Source organism: Scatophagus argus, chromosome 11 (genome assembly GCF_020382885.2).
Source record: "Scatophagus argus isolate fScaArg1 chromosome 11, fScaArg1.pri, whole genome shotgun sequence".
NCBI classification, from domain to species: domain Eukaryota; kingdom Metazoa; phylum Chordata; class Actinopteri; family Scatophagidae; genus Scatophagus; species Scatophagus argus.
The window spans coordinates 22,977,669-22,993,022 of record NC_058503.1 but is presented as its reverse complement, the minus strand read 5'-3'; positions in this window follow the sequence as shown (position 1 = coordinate 22,993,022).

Below are 15,354 nucleotides of genomic sequence, written 5' to 3'. Positions count from 1 at the left end.
ACTCAGTTTGTTACCTGTGTGTGTGTGTGTGTGTGTGTGTACCTGCAGCAGTAAATCCTGTAGACGACTGATCAGGCTCAGGTGAGCAGTGCAGGATGTAAGTGAACCCGGCTGCACCTGGACTGACGTCCTTCTGACAGGCGCTCAGCACAAAGCAGAGAGGAGTAATCAAACACTGCAGCTGTGATTGGTTCCTAATCTGTCAGCCTCTAATCTTCCTCCTCCACTTACCTGAGAGCTGCTTTAGTACCTGCAGTACCTGCAAGCTTATCGTGCACGAGAAACTGCAGCCGGCATGCATTTCACCACAGTGAGCTCCGGCTCCATTCGTCACGATTCGGATCACTAATTCCATTAGTGCAGCTTCCGGCCACACTGCAGCACCTGGAAACTGAAGCTCTGAAGTCAAGGACTTTCCAGGCTTTCTTAAGTGAAGCCAGAAAACCTCAGACACTTCAGTGCGCAATAATGAGATACAAGTTGATTAGTTTGACATGTGGAAGCTTGTGATGTCGTGTAAATGTGGGACTGCCCTCCCCTGAAGGCATTCGCCTCACACTCACACCTTCAGCCAGCTTTTAACTGACTTCATTTGCATTTGTTTAAAATTTGTCAAGACCAAAAGCGAAACGAAGGTGTAGCTTCACCGAAAAGCGTCTCCGCCCCTCCTCACATGGCCGCTTTGTGTTCCCGCCCTCCTCACACACACACACACACACACACACACACCGGCTGGCTGCTTGTCTGTGGTTAGCGTAATCCATAACAGACTAGCAGTAACTGACAATGTTGATTAAGACGGCAGGGAACCCGAGCCGAGCTTGAACTGGCCTGGAGAGCAGCGGCACAGGTTCACACAAGGCTTCCTCTCTTACTTGCTGTGCAGGTTTCTTTTTTTACATGAAATCCTAAATCATCCAATGCTAAATGGAGGTTTGAGTGGACAAATTGCTTTTCACGCAGCGTCTTTCCTTCGATGTCTCAGGGCAGCGAAGACAAAATTGCGGCAGCGGCTGCAAACTTAAAAGCCGGCGTGATTAGTTTAGATGGTGGACGGCTGCACCCTGTGGTGAAAACATCAAACCTCCCATCTTATTTATCTGAGGCCGAACGTCCTGAAGCACGAATCCTCTGATTTCATACCTGTAGCAGCAATTTAAAAAGCAAAATAATGCACATTTTACCTCAGCGTTGTCGTTGAATCTGTTGTCATTAAAGGTGTGAGACGCAGCTGGAGGACGAGTTTCCCTGCTGCTGGCAAGACGCTCTTATTGACACGTCATTAAATTAAAAAGCAACCCGGCAGGTGGTGAAAGCTTCATCACACACACACACACGCACACACACACCTAATTAGACAAACCCCAGCTTGATTAAAATGTCACACAGCAGCTGGAGGTGCAGTAAGTGAACTTTATGATGTTGAACAAGAAGCTCCATGAAACATTACTTTACAGCAATTAGACATAATCGTTTTAAAACAGTTCGTCCACTCGATCCACTGATTACATCAGTACTGTCACACCTTTCAAAGAGGTGAGTCCAGCCAGCTTCACCACCAACTGAGCTAACAGCAGCTGCAGCTGACAGTAGTTTGAGTAATTCTGGAGATATTTTAAATCTCTACAGGACTAACAGCTTATCATTAGTAATCAATAAATAAGATAAGAAAAGAAAATGCAAATGAAATTGCAGTGTTTCAACAGCAGGGTACATAAACAGCACTAGAATAAGAGTTACAGGATAAAGTAAAAAAATATGTGTGTATGTGTATATATACATATACATACATACATGTATGTATATGTATATATACATACATGTATATATACATATACATGTATACATATATATATATATATATACATATATATATATATATATATATATGTGTGTGTGTGTGTGTGTGCGTGAGAGAGAGAGAGAGAGAGAGACAGTCAGCCACTACAGAACATGATAATCATTCATATGAAACAGGTGTGACAGCAAAGACTACCTGTCATCTCTGTGCTGTGTGACTCATTCTGCATCAGTGTTGTTAATGTTAACCAGAGGAGGGTGGAGTGTGTTCACGTAGATGAAGCTTTCACACTTGGCTGAGGTGGAAACGTTACAGGAAATGGATTAAAGCAGCACCAAAGATGATGTTTATACACATTCTAACGTAACAGCAGTGGAGGGAAAATTGATCTGAAAATGGAATTTTTTTTTGTTTTCTTGGTCGACTGTGATCTCCAAGTCCGTGGAGTCACGACGCTTTAGGTCGAATGCTACGGTACATATTTCTGAGTGAAGGAAAAGAGAAAGGCCACGCAGTGTGGCTCCGTCCTGCTCTCGGCCCCTCAGCTGTGGCCGGTCTTATCTGCCTCCCCAGCAGATGAAAGCCTCCGTCCTGAACACACTTCAGACTGAACCATTTGTGGCTGTTTGGCAGGAGTGAAGTGTGAGAAGAGATTCGCTCTTCAGCGGCACTCAAGAACAATTTAGGAGGATTCAGAATTCAGGAGGCCTGAAAGGATGAGTCACGAGCACAGACGACTCGTTTCAGTGTGTAAGTGAAATCCATGGCACAGTGCTGACAGCAGTGGATTCTTCCTCTCCACTGGACCGACTCCAGAAACCGGAGGGTCCAGCTTTGAAAATGGGAAGGATCGTGATCACAACTGTGTCCTGTGTTGACACCACAGTAAAAGTAGTACCAGAGAATATTTGCAGTACCCCGGTCCTTCCTGACTTCCCTCGTCTCTGGATTCTGCTCAGGTTTTCCTCTGAGCCCGAGCAAAGAAACGATCTCGATGAGAGAGGAGGCGAGGAACACTTCCTTTAGAAGAAGAACACGGGACATTTATCGGATCCTCACTGGATGTGGCACCACTGCAGTGATGGAATCAATATTTCCTCTTATGTTAGTCTTCCTGTGGGCTGAGCATAATTGGACTTCAAATCCATTTACACACTGACACACACTGCTGCCGAGTGTTACGGCTGTATGGACATTTTTACTTCTTTGTGTGCTTATGAGTGCTTCTTTGCACAGACAGCTTGTTCTGGCTTATAAAAAATCCAAATCAGATGACTCACTTGAGAAAAACAGTTATTGTACACAGTCAGTAAATGTAAAAATTTGGTGAGCCTTTGCTGTGGCTCAGCTTCTATATTTCAGCTTTACTGAAGTAATTCCATTTGTTTTTGCTTTAGTTTCTCTCCAGCTTAATGTTAGGCAACCTTTAGCCTTGGGGTCTTTGTTAATTCCTTTCCCAAACAATATATTCCCATCAAAAAAACAAAAAATATATCACTAAAAAGTAAATATTTCTGTTGACCTGATTTGCTGCTGACCACAGAGACAAAGAGCTTTCCTGCACAGATTTTATACTCTGATCGCTGCTGTTTAATGGATAAAGAGTCCAGTTTGGTCAGTCAGGGCACCTGTAACTGCACACACATCCTTAATGAAACCAGTCCAGCCTCTGACTGAAGTCAACGCTCACTGACAGACTCAGTGATTGGACACCAAACTTGTCCAATTATTACTTGTCCAACATGTGCATGAAAATTTCTCTAAAAGGCACCAACACAACAAAGAGAGAGGCGACTAGCGACTTGCGGCTAGCGGCTAGCAGCTAGCGACAACTCAAAGTGGCAAACTTCACCTCCTGTACTGATATCATGAATGTCCAGATTATTAGGGACCAAAACCGTTTTGTTTTGTTTTGTTTTCTTAAATTAATTCTTTCATTCAATCATTTTTGTACCATACTGCAAACATGTTTATTTCTGCAGCAAAGTTTTAAACATGGGGGTCAATTGGGGTTGAATCACTTTTGGAGCCAGCCTCAAGTGGCCATTTGAGGAACTGCAGTTTTTGGCACTTTGTACCCCGTGTGAGTCACTGTTGATTATTTTTAGACATATAAAGCTGCTGAATGCACACTGGGGGCTTGCAAAGAAAAGCTGAATAAGACTGTTTGCATAACGTCTGCTCACCTTCCATTCTGAAACTATTTTGGTACTGTAAGAGGACGTTGTGATCGAACATCTAGAAAGCAGCCATTAAACGTTCGCTGGGTCCATTCTGTGAGGCCAGGACTCAGTAAACTCTTACAGCTTAGACATGAGGCCATGTTGGTTAAAAATATGCCAATAACCTCCATCATCTCTAGTGGAGAAGTCACCAGAACTTCTGAGTGAAGAGCTCTCATCCATCACACATAATGAACTATATTACCGTTATATGGGAATGTGCTGAAGATAGTCTTTTCTGGGCTGAATAATACATTATGATTGCATAAAGAGACGCTAATTCAGTTCCTTTTACATGCGTTGTTGTCCACACTCGACGTCTTTGAAAAGCAATCAAGCTATTTTCTCCTGCCTCGTGTGTGGGCGTGCTAATCAATGCATGCCTGAATGTGTCACTTTGCGTACACCGGAGACGCAACGAGGCCGTCATCGTTATTCTGTAAGACGGCAGTTTACTTCACAGTTACGTTTTCACGCTGATCTCATGACCGACAAGCGGCGCGGCACAACATTTAACCTCACATCCAAAATGCACGGACGGCGACCGCTTAACACATGTCTCAGAGTGAACGCTAGCAACATTTTGTCAGTCATTATGTACTGACCATAAATAAAACATCGTCTTTTTACCAAGATATCATACAAACAAAAGAAAATCTCTTTTTTATTGCATGGATTGTGTTACCTTACAATATGTGACCCATAAATGAATCAGAAATGAGTGATTCCAAGTGCACAGAAGGAAACAAAAGTAAAAACTTGTATATGAGAGCTACTGATACAGAAACACAACAGTGCAGCTCAACCCTGTCTTCTGGGCTTAACCACGTCCACGTCACACCATTAAAACCGTGTTAAAAACGTCTGGTTTTAGGTGGGAAACTCTCCCCATGTCATGTAAAAAATGTTCCAGCAGGAAATTTACCTTTTATCTTGCAAAAAAACATCTGAAATTGTCCTGATGTCTCATCAAAATTATCCAGTTTTCAGTTGAAAGACAGTCCAGACAGCTTGTTTAAAAATATCCATTTTTTAAATTATGTCGATGTCCCATTAAAAAATATCCAGTGTTGATGCCACGAGTCGTCCCTGGTTTTCGGCTGCCGTCTTTGTCCTGGCAGGCGTCCTGGCAGGCGACCGGGATGTTCATAGAGGTCATCAGAGAGTGAAATGAGGTGCTCAGAGTTTTTATTTACATTCATGGAGCAGGATGCAGAGAGTTGCAGTCAAATTTACAATAATTCATTGAGAGCTTTGGTTCTGAATGTAAGTTTAACATGTTTAAAATAAGTCAGTGTGGAGCAATTCTGTCTGACGAGGGAAGACACCAGAATCCAGAATGGATGAAACCAGCGACTCTCCCAGCTGTGTGTGTGCGTGTGTGAGTGCGTGTGTGTGTGTGCGTGTGTGTGTGTGTGTGTGCGTGTGGTGTGTGTGTGTGTGGATGAGTCAGCCGTGTGTAATTGGAGGTCCCAGGTGGAAGTAATGACACCCTTGTGGTTTGAGCAGCTGCTTGATTGATGTGTTTTTGCTTCTCCAGCTCAGCGGCTGATAAGCCTTGAGTTCAGAGCAACAAAAGCTCTTTCCCTGAATAGATTTAATGAGCTCGTGTCGCAGCAAAAAGAAAAGGAATCTGTGAGGGAGGCCGGAGAGCCGAGTCTCCGCGATGGCTGCTGCTTTAATCCCAGATTGATGCACCAGGAGGAGCTCAGGGCTAATGAGGGAGGCTGTAGGATGAGCCTGCTGAGAATTCAAATTTTAACTGATTTCATCGTGTTGCACCTCGCTGTCAAATGTGCTCATCATACTAAACAGGTCAGAGGTGATGGTGGCTTCATGTTGCCATGTTGTTACTGATAACAAGCCAGGTGAACATACAGCGAGCACATCATCTTCATAACAAAGGCTGGAGCTGCTCCGGTGACCGTCAGGCTTTTAACGCACGCTGCGTTCTCATTTTTTTATTTTTATTATTAATTATTATTGGTATCGGTCTGACGTTTGGTCGGGACACATTAACCCCCTTCACTGCATCCAGCTGGAGGTCCCAGCTGTAATTCATCATTCAGACCTCACCCAAAACCCTGAAGATGCACCTGTTTAACTCCAGTGAGTTAATGTTCCCTACCATCGATATGGAAAACGACGCCTTTTTCTGAACTACACTTCCAATAAATTTAGGGTCTTGGGTTTGGGTTTGGGGTTTTTTATCTTTGAAAGTAGCGTGCAGTCAGAAGGCACATCTTTGTGGACGTTCACCACTGAAATCAGAGATGATGTATTATTGCTGAGTGTGCACTGTGTAGTGTGTGTGTTCAGATTTGACTTCTGGCTCAGAGGAGCCCTGCATGAAGTGCTGAGGTTTCAGAGTGTTTGAGGTGTGTGTCACTGATTGTCAGCCAGGCTTCAGCTCTGACCTTCTTCTTCTCAGTGGGAGGATGGGGAGAAAAATGTGGTGAAAAACATCTTTGTTTGGCTTGTTGTTCAGTTTTCTGGCTCTCAGGAAGTAAAGCCCCCCCCCCCCCCCCCCCGTCTGTCTCATTGCCTGAAGTGGATTAATAACACCTGCTGTGACATGTCAAAATGTCCCGAGTGTTTGAGCACTAACAACAGGACCAAATAAAAACTTGTGCTGTGCTGTGCTGTTTGCAGCGGATTGAATTTGTCTTCGGAGGTTATGTGTGATGCTCCCATTAAACTGAACGTCGAGTCTGAAAGACCTGAAGAAAGCAGCTGATGGTGTGCAGGTCTGAGCAGTTTGTTTCAGTGGACGGTGCTGGCGTGGAGCCGATATTGTGGGTGATTGTAATGCATTCCCACAGCACCTGAGCACCCGAGCAACTTCCTCCTTTTCCCCCTGAAACACTCTCTCCTCATTCGGCACGCACAAACCCGTCGCTCGAGCCAATCACCAGAACAGGTGCTAGTTAACGTTTCCGTTTCCAACAGGTTGCGGTGACTACGCTGTGTTTAAGGTCTGGTTCGGGTTAGACACAAGGAACACCTGGTTAGGGTTAGGGAAATACGTTCTGCTTTGAAACACCTGCTTCTGTCGCCACCAGACGTGGCTGGAAACGCCTCATTTTGGCGCCACAAAGACGCCAAAGGCACTAAAATGGGCTGCCTTGTCGGCTGCTTGGAGTGGTCTCCAACAGCCGTCTCCTGCTTTGTGTCTCGCTCAGGTCATCACGCCCACGCAGACGGTGGAAAGACACTGTCCCTGATCTGTCCCTCTGGATCCGTCCAAAATAACCTCTTCATAAACTATTCTGTTTCTCCACTGAAGTGCCAATAACAGAAGTGAATCCTGCGAGGGAAAATATGAGTTACATGAAATGAAATGTTCCAAACAGATCAGTGATGGCACAGGAAATGAATTCTCTGCAGCAGAAATCCCTGAGCCGAGACACGAGGTCAGTGGTTAATCATCACCAAAGGTTAGGCTTCGCATTTAAGTACTGCACACTTTGCCAAGCTCCGGAGCCGATGAACGCGAAAGGTCTCGAGTGTTTCGTTGTCGAGTGACTCATTTGGCGCCCGGCAGACACCTGGTCCTAAGATAGTAATTGCCTGTACAGCTGAGAAATATTGATTTGCTCACAGTTTGAAGTAAATTAGCTTATTATTTCACCCTGAAGCTCTGCTGAGATGATGTGAGGCAGCGTTCGGACCAAGAGTCAGACCTGCTGCCATGTTGGATTTATGTTTGTCTTTCTGGAGTGAATTAAAAGGCTGCAGAGCGTTTAGCTGAAGGGTTTCGTAATCCATCGATCGTTGCTTCTGTTCGCGGTCTGACGACTTGACTTGCTCAGCTTAGTGTTTTTATCGGTTTGTTCTCTGAAGAAACAACATCATCCACGCCTGTTTGTGAGCGCCGTGATGGATATTTTTCCTTAATATCATTTCATTCTGGTTTCCATCATGTTCACTCACATCAGCATCCTTCATAGGAGTGATCAGCACGGTGTCGCATTGTCACACAATATCATCTTTATTTCACTCGCCTCCCATATGCCTCAAAATGACCTTTGACCTCGTCTCTCTGCCTCAGGTCAAGCCACCGGTGAGCCCGACGAGAGCCTGCTAATGGAGGGGTCAGGCGGGATCAGCATGGGGGGCCTCAAGTCCGTCCTGGAAGACACCGTGTCGCCTGCCTTCGGCGCCACCATCATCATCATCATCACGGTCATCGTGTCCGGCAGCGCCTACCTCTGCTTCCTCAAGTACGTCTGCGGCGGCTGCTGCAAGCCCATGCAGGTGGCCCCGGCTGTGGAGGTGGACCCCAACAAGGTGGAGGAGCAGGTGTAGCAAGGCAGAGAGACTGAAAGCATTCAGTTAGTGACAAGCGGCGCATTCCGTCGGATCGGTGCGATTCGGGTCGTGTCAAACTACCAGCTGAGGATGCTAAATGGAATCGATCCATCGAGAGCCATAACAAGCTGCTGCAGCCTCCAGTCAAACAAGGCCATTTCCCACTTTCTTCATCCTTATATAACCCACTGAGTCCAGGGCTCGGCCAGCTTTTCCCTGCAGGGACCGAGACCGTCTGCAGACCTGCGACCAAAGCCACCACAGCCACACTGTGCAGGAACCAAGACTTCACTGCAGGGTCAAGTGAACATGACAGTCAGGCCTGATGCTGTTGTTTTCACCAGAGGATTTCTGTCCTGACACCTGAGGGACAACTTAACCCAACAGAGACGTGGAACCCGTGTGATCAGAGCCAGGATGTTACCAGGACTGAAAGGCTCAGCACGGCGCAGTCTGAATATGTGTGGTGCTGATTTATTTGAGCTGAGTTTCATCACATTCTCACATAAAAACCGGTGTTCAAATAACTGAGCGGAAGTACGTGTGCTCACCTCATGAATTCAGATTCGTGTCCATTTCCTTCAGCAGCACAACAAACAGTTTGGAGCGGACGGGAGTTCGTCCTCCGTGTTTACGCGCTGGCTGTGAAGGAGTTAATGAGATGTGGTGACACCAGCTCCACCTCTCAGACAGAAGTGTTTTGTCTGATGGAGCCTGTTGATGAGGCACACAGATGGTTTGCTGTTCTTTCACCGAGCTCTCAGTGCGGCTGTCAGCGGGGGAATCAAACGGGAACTTTCAGCTCCTCTTGAGCTGAGCCTCGTGGTCCGAGGTCGCGGCGAGGACCCCGCTGCTAACTGAGCCAGTGGGAGCTAACAGCTACAGAGTGAGAGCTGGCGGACGCTCTGCTGCGGTTTGTGGAGCAACCTTTGAATTCTGACCATATTTTACGGGCTGCCCCTTTAAGCTGAAATTCTGCAGCCCCTTCACATTAAAAGTCTGCCTTTAAAAGCGAGGCTGGGAGACTTTCATGTGATAAACTGTTTCAGTGACAGAGAAACTGTGTCTCTGCAGCTGTAATGCTGTGGCTGTGTGTACATGTGGTGCGTTAACTGACTCTGCTGCTGACTGCCTGCCCTCGCTGTGCTGTGGTGCCTTCAGCGCTGTGGGAACCTGCAGTTTCGACTGGTTTGATTCTCATGCTGTGTTCACAGCATAACTTTATGACTGTATTACTGTTGGGCATCCACATGCAAGTGGTTATGTTTACAGAAGATCGGAGGCTCGACCTCCGGACTCTGAGCTGGTCCTGGTCCTGGTCCTGGTCCTGGTCCTACGACCTTCTCAGCTCAGTGTTTACTGAGTGTTACTGTGAGAGTGTGTCTCATACACTGCTGTGTTCTCTGCTCTGTGGTGGCCATGTTGTGGTGTGAGGTGGAGGACCACCGAAAACTAATGTCTAAAAGTTAAATTAATGTGATTTATGTGCGTGTCTCTTTGTCTCCATCAGCAGCTTTCCAGTCTTCAGCTTTGTCAGGTCTGAGAAGTCAGCTCTGATGGTATGTGAGAAGGGAGAGCTGCAGATTCTCAATCTAAAATGTTTAACCTGCTACAACATTAAAGTGCTGCTTGAATGTTAACGTGTTGGTAATAATGTCCATAAATAAATAATTCATGTTCCATTCTGCTCCAGTCAGCGCTGCAGAGGCCCATAAAAATACACTTTCTTAAAATAAGTAGAAATATATATTTTTGAAATGTGAACTGAACGAAGGATTAGTCAAGTATGAAAGAAAGCGAGAAAACCAAAAGCCATTAGCTCCCCGACTGCAGGCTGTGAGGCGTTTGGGGAAACTCGATCATATGTTAGGAATAAAACGTTTTCTGCTTTTTGCTGTGATGTCCTCAGCTGCCTCATCTCGTGGTGGTTTTCAGAGTCTCCAAATGGACAGAAAGCTTCAGACTGCTGGACGGCAGCAGTTGATGTTACACTAAACCACAAGGCAGGTGCTGTCAGTTTAAGCTGATTACAGATCTGGAGATCACAGAGTCGGCCTCAGCAAGCACCCTTCATGAATCAAACATGGAGTCTTAACGCATGTTCGAGTAGAAAGCTGAGAACATTTTCACAAGTGAGGCTAAGAAACAAAATGTGTTCACTCTCTCTGAACACATTCAGAGGGAAAAGCAGCTCATGATCACAATGAAGTATTTGAGATACGGTAAAACCCCTGAGGAAATTATGCAGCAGCAGAACATAAAATGCCTTGAGGTGGACGAGGTGCAGTGTAACCCGAACACCACAGCTAAGGTACTGTGTGAGTTATGGTAAAAGCTGCCAGTAGCACAGATGAAGACAGGAAACGTTTCCAGGGGACTGAAAAGCGATGAGCACGTCTGTTTTCAGTTGACCCTCTGAAAGAGTCGGTCCACCAGAAAAACACACATGTCCCAACACTGAGCGTCTTCAGCCACGTTCACCTCCTCAGCCCTTCAGTCCGGGCCAGAGAGTCCCAGTTCACGCAGGACCAGGTTCACGGTTTGTGTCCAAGACTCAAACCCAGCAGCTGTGAGGTCTGTGAGGTCTCACCTGAGCGGCTGAGTGCTGTGATACTGTGAACATCAGCAGGATGATGGAGGTGTGACCTCCGACAGACCGGCAGCTTCTCAGCAGCTTACGGATCTTTGAACGCCAAACAGAAGATCTGAGCATGAAGGAGGAAAAAAGATGAAATCCTCCAAAATAAGTGCTTCAATCAAACCAGACCCCTGACCCTGTGTGGCCCTTTCTCAGATTACCTTGACCCGACAGAATAATAATAAAAAAAATCAAATGACAAATTCAGCACCTTAATGAGACTCTCATAACTTGGCCTTCATTCGTCTCGTTTTTCCACAATTGAGATTCATTGCGGAAATGAAAACTCTCAGAGTTAATAAACTGGTCCGTCGTCTGACGTCCGCACGTCCGTGGTGATTACGTTTGGATTTAATCCCACCAGTAATTACGGTTCGATTGTGCCTGATTTTCAGCTCTTTCAGAAGCCGTTCAGACTGAATAATAACTTCAGTCAGGTCATTCATCCATCACATTAAACAGACCTCTAAGACCGCCTTCTTTCACCTCCGTAATATCGCTAAGATTAGGAGTGTCCTCTCTCAGAGTGATGCTGAAAAACTTGTTCATGCTTTTGTTACTTCTAGGCTGGACTACTGCAACTCACTATTATCAGGATGTCCAAATTACTCCATTAATAACCTGCAGCTGATCCAGAATGCAGCAGTTTTGACAGGAATCAGCTAAAGGGATCATATCTCCCCCATCTTAGCTTCTCTTCACTGGCTTCCAGTAAAATTCAGAATAGACTTTAAAATTCTCCCACTTACATATAAGGCCCTAAATGGACTCGCCCCATCATACCTGCTGGATCTAATAGTCCCATATATTCCCACTAGATCACTCAGATCACAGAGTGCAGGTTTACTTGCAGTTCCCAGAATTCACAAAAGTAGAACGGGAGGACGAGCCTTTAGCTATCAGGCACCCCTGCTGTGGAACCAGCTGTCAATCTGGGTTCGACAGGCGGACACCACCTCCAAAACTGAACTGAATTGAATTGAATTGAATTGAATTGAATTGAATAACATCCGACACACAAACAAGCTGAACGTTTCCCAGAGTTACTGCTGTGAGAAACGTATGCAGCTAATTAACGTGCTGCTGTTCACACACACACACACACACACACATGGCAGGAATGTGGAGGGGAGGTAATGAGGCAGCAGAGCCTCACAGACTCTGTCCAGTCCAGGATGCGGTGTGAGTTTGACCTCAGTGATGAGGAGCAAAAACAGCCGTCACCTGGTTGTTCAGTTTACGATCACCTGAAACCAAACCTCCACAGCTTTTCAAACCTTCATTTAGAGTGCAGTCCGAGTCCTGCTCTCGGGTCCAGTATTTGTTCAACCTGCAAAACATAGAAACAGCTCAGCCTAAAAAACTGCTGGTTGTTTTATTTACCCCCCGAAATCTGAAGTGATGCAGCTGCATGTAGGAAAACACTAAAATAAAGCTTGAAAGAGAACTGCTTTGTTCTTACTAAACCACATTGCACCACTGTGTCATCTGATCCTGGACGACAGGCAGCCGTGCATCACAGCTTCAGAAACCTGGACCGAGAGGGGCCCCTTTGGCCCAGGCCTCCATTATCTGGTCCACCTGTGGAGGAGGTGGACCAGAGGAGCAGCGTAGAGGTTCTTGATTGGCTCCCTGGTGATCACCATGGAGAACACCGTGTCCAGGTTCTTGTTCCTGTACCTCTGCTTCACTGCTACTTCAACCATGTGTTTGCAACAGTCATGAGGACAGAGGAAGAGAGGATTACAGTCCACCGGGTCCAGTATTCACAGGATTAGACATTCAGATCCAGAATTGCTGGGATTCACGGTCCGTCGTATTTTACAGGACACTAACCATCCAGTTCATACGGGTTTCAGTAATCAGGTCAAACTGGACCTGCTCAATTATAATTCATCCTGTCACCGGTGTCCATGGCAACAAGCCCAGCATGTCAAAATGAAAGTGAGCTCCAACAGAAGGAGTGTGTTCGCACGAAGCCACACATCGCTGCTTCACTTCAACGAGCAGGTGTTGCTCAGTGAATGTGAATGTAATGAGGCACATTTCATTTCTCTATTGGCTGTAAGAACCATCGGTTTGATCAGGACCACTTTTATAGCTTTGTGTTCTGCTCTTCATCTTCGTTCAAGTTATTCCTCCTTCTTAATCCAGGATCAAAATGCTTTTATCGGCGTGTAGAGCAGGAATAACGTCACCAAACCAGAGATGACTGGTAAAAATAAATTCTTATTCAAACAGGACGACCTCGTCTGAATGAAGAGAACACGGCACAAATGCTTTCTGAATGCTTTAAACTAAAATTATGTCTTTTTGCAGATTGAACATTTAAGACATCAAATCGATGACCAATGAACAAAATAGGTACAAGGAAAATAATGAATGAATGGTGTGCACATGTTTTTCTGTTCATGTATTAAAGACGTGTTCTGGAAGAGTAAAACACTGCAGTGTAACAGCTGGGGCTGAACTGAACATCATTAAGCCTCTCATTTCTGTGAGGTGTGAACATGATCCTGTTGGAGAAGATCTGGTCCTCATGTGGCCCACGGGGCCCCGAAGGCCTCCTGCAGGCCTCCTGATGGGGGTCAGCCAGGGGCTGTCGGTGAAGCCTGTGGGGGTCGGCCGGGTGATGACAGTATTAACTGAGCTCAGGCTTTACTGGCTGGTTTGTGTCTTTTCTTTAATGAAATTTGTTGGCTGTTTTTCTTACTCAACACCTGACTTATAAATTAAACTTGATTGTTGCTGAAAAATTAAAATCTGAGTGAACTTTCTGCTGGGTGAGATCCTGCAGATAATACACATAATGATAAAATGTGTTTCTGCTGTGTTGAGTCAGTGTGAATAAACTGAAAAACGTAGTCTGACTAAATGAAATGAATGCAAACGTGCACACAAAACTCGCGTGTTCATTCTGTTAACACGTAGACATTATCACATAAACCTGCCGTGTCTATTCAAGCGTTTATTCTTCAAGAATCGCACATTAAAGTAATTACAAAGCGTGTCGGATTAGTCACCGTGTCTCCGCCGAGCGACCCTCAGTAGTGTGTGACTGCAGGAGGCCGTTGGAGGTCCAGGTCTTGTCCAACAGGATCATCTTCACACCTCGCAGCAGGTGGCTCGACGGCAGCTTCTGACGTTCAAAGACGACCTCGAGCTGCTCTGTTTGACACGTTTCAGTGACGCGTCGTGGCTGCAGTTCAGTTCGTGCTGTCCTGGCATCTGGCTACTGTGTGTTAGTCAGCGGGGAAACAGTCTCAGGTTTTCATCCAAAATTAACCAAAGTTCTAAAGAAATCTGCAACCGAACATGAGAATTGATGTTTGTCTGACATGCAGAGTTTTGTTGGGACGTTCAACAAGGCTGGTGTCTCGATATGAACTTCTGTCTGCATGTCTGGATTAAAGCTAAAGCTGAGGTGCTGCTGTGCGCCTGAGACCCCCCGACTCCCCCGTAGCCCTCAGAAACCCTGGTCCCCCACACAGTTGTACTGTTACGCAGCCTGAGGGTTTACCCAGCGTCTTTATTTAGACCCAGCCGACTGCACCTCCCCTGAGGTGTGAAACCTGCTCACATGTGTCTGATGGACACGTGGCAGCCTGGCCTCTCATCAGAGAACACAATGTGAGGCCAGTGTGTTAATCCCTCTGGACTGTCAGCACAGCAGAGGTTCTGCTGGTGTGACGTGTTGAAGGCTGCTGGTGAAGCCACTGATTCAGAGCTCTGATAGGCTGCGGAGACAGCCAGCTTGATAAAGGCTTCCTCACTGCAGACGTGTGAGACGCAAGCAGGAGGCGAGCTGAAGGAAAACCAGCCCACACGTAACAGAAAACTCTCACGTGTTTCATCTTTGTCTTCATTTCCTGTCGTGTGAACGTGCAGCTCGAGCCTCGTCCTCAGCCGGACTGGGAGAGTCAGAACAGTATGGGACACACAGTACAGGCTCACGTTTCCTCAGCTGTCCTCGCGTCCACAGTCAGATGCTGACAGGAGCAGGAGACGAGTCTCGGCTGAAGCACGAACTTTTAATGGTCGACAAAATGTGATTTTATTTGAAAGACGCCGCTGGCTGAATTTAGTTTCTTCTGATTTCTGATTCTCATTTTGTAGTTTGGTGTCCAATAGCTGAAGAGGTCGATGTGGACGTCTTCTGAAAGCCACCTTATAGTTCAAGTCTCAAGTTTGTCCAAGAGCAGAAACTTTGTGCTGTCATGTGTTATTTATGTGCTGCGATGAGCATGTGGTGGCCCCCGACTCCACTGATGAGATGAGTTCTGCTGCATCTGTAGTGCCACATCACTCAATTCAGTTCAGTTCAATTTTATTCATATAGCACCTTTTACAATCAAATTTGTCTCTAGGTGCCTCACAGAAAC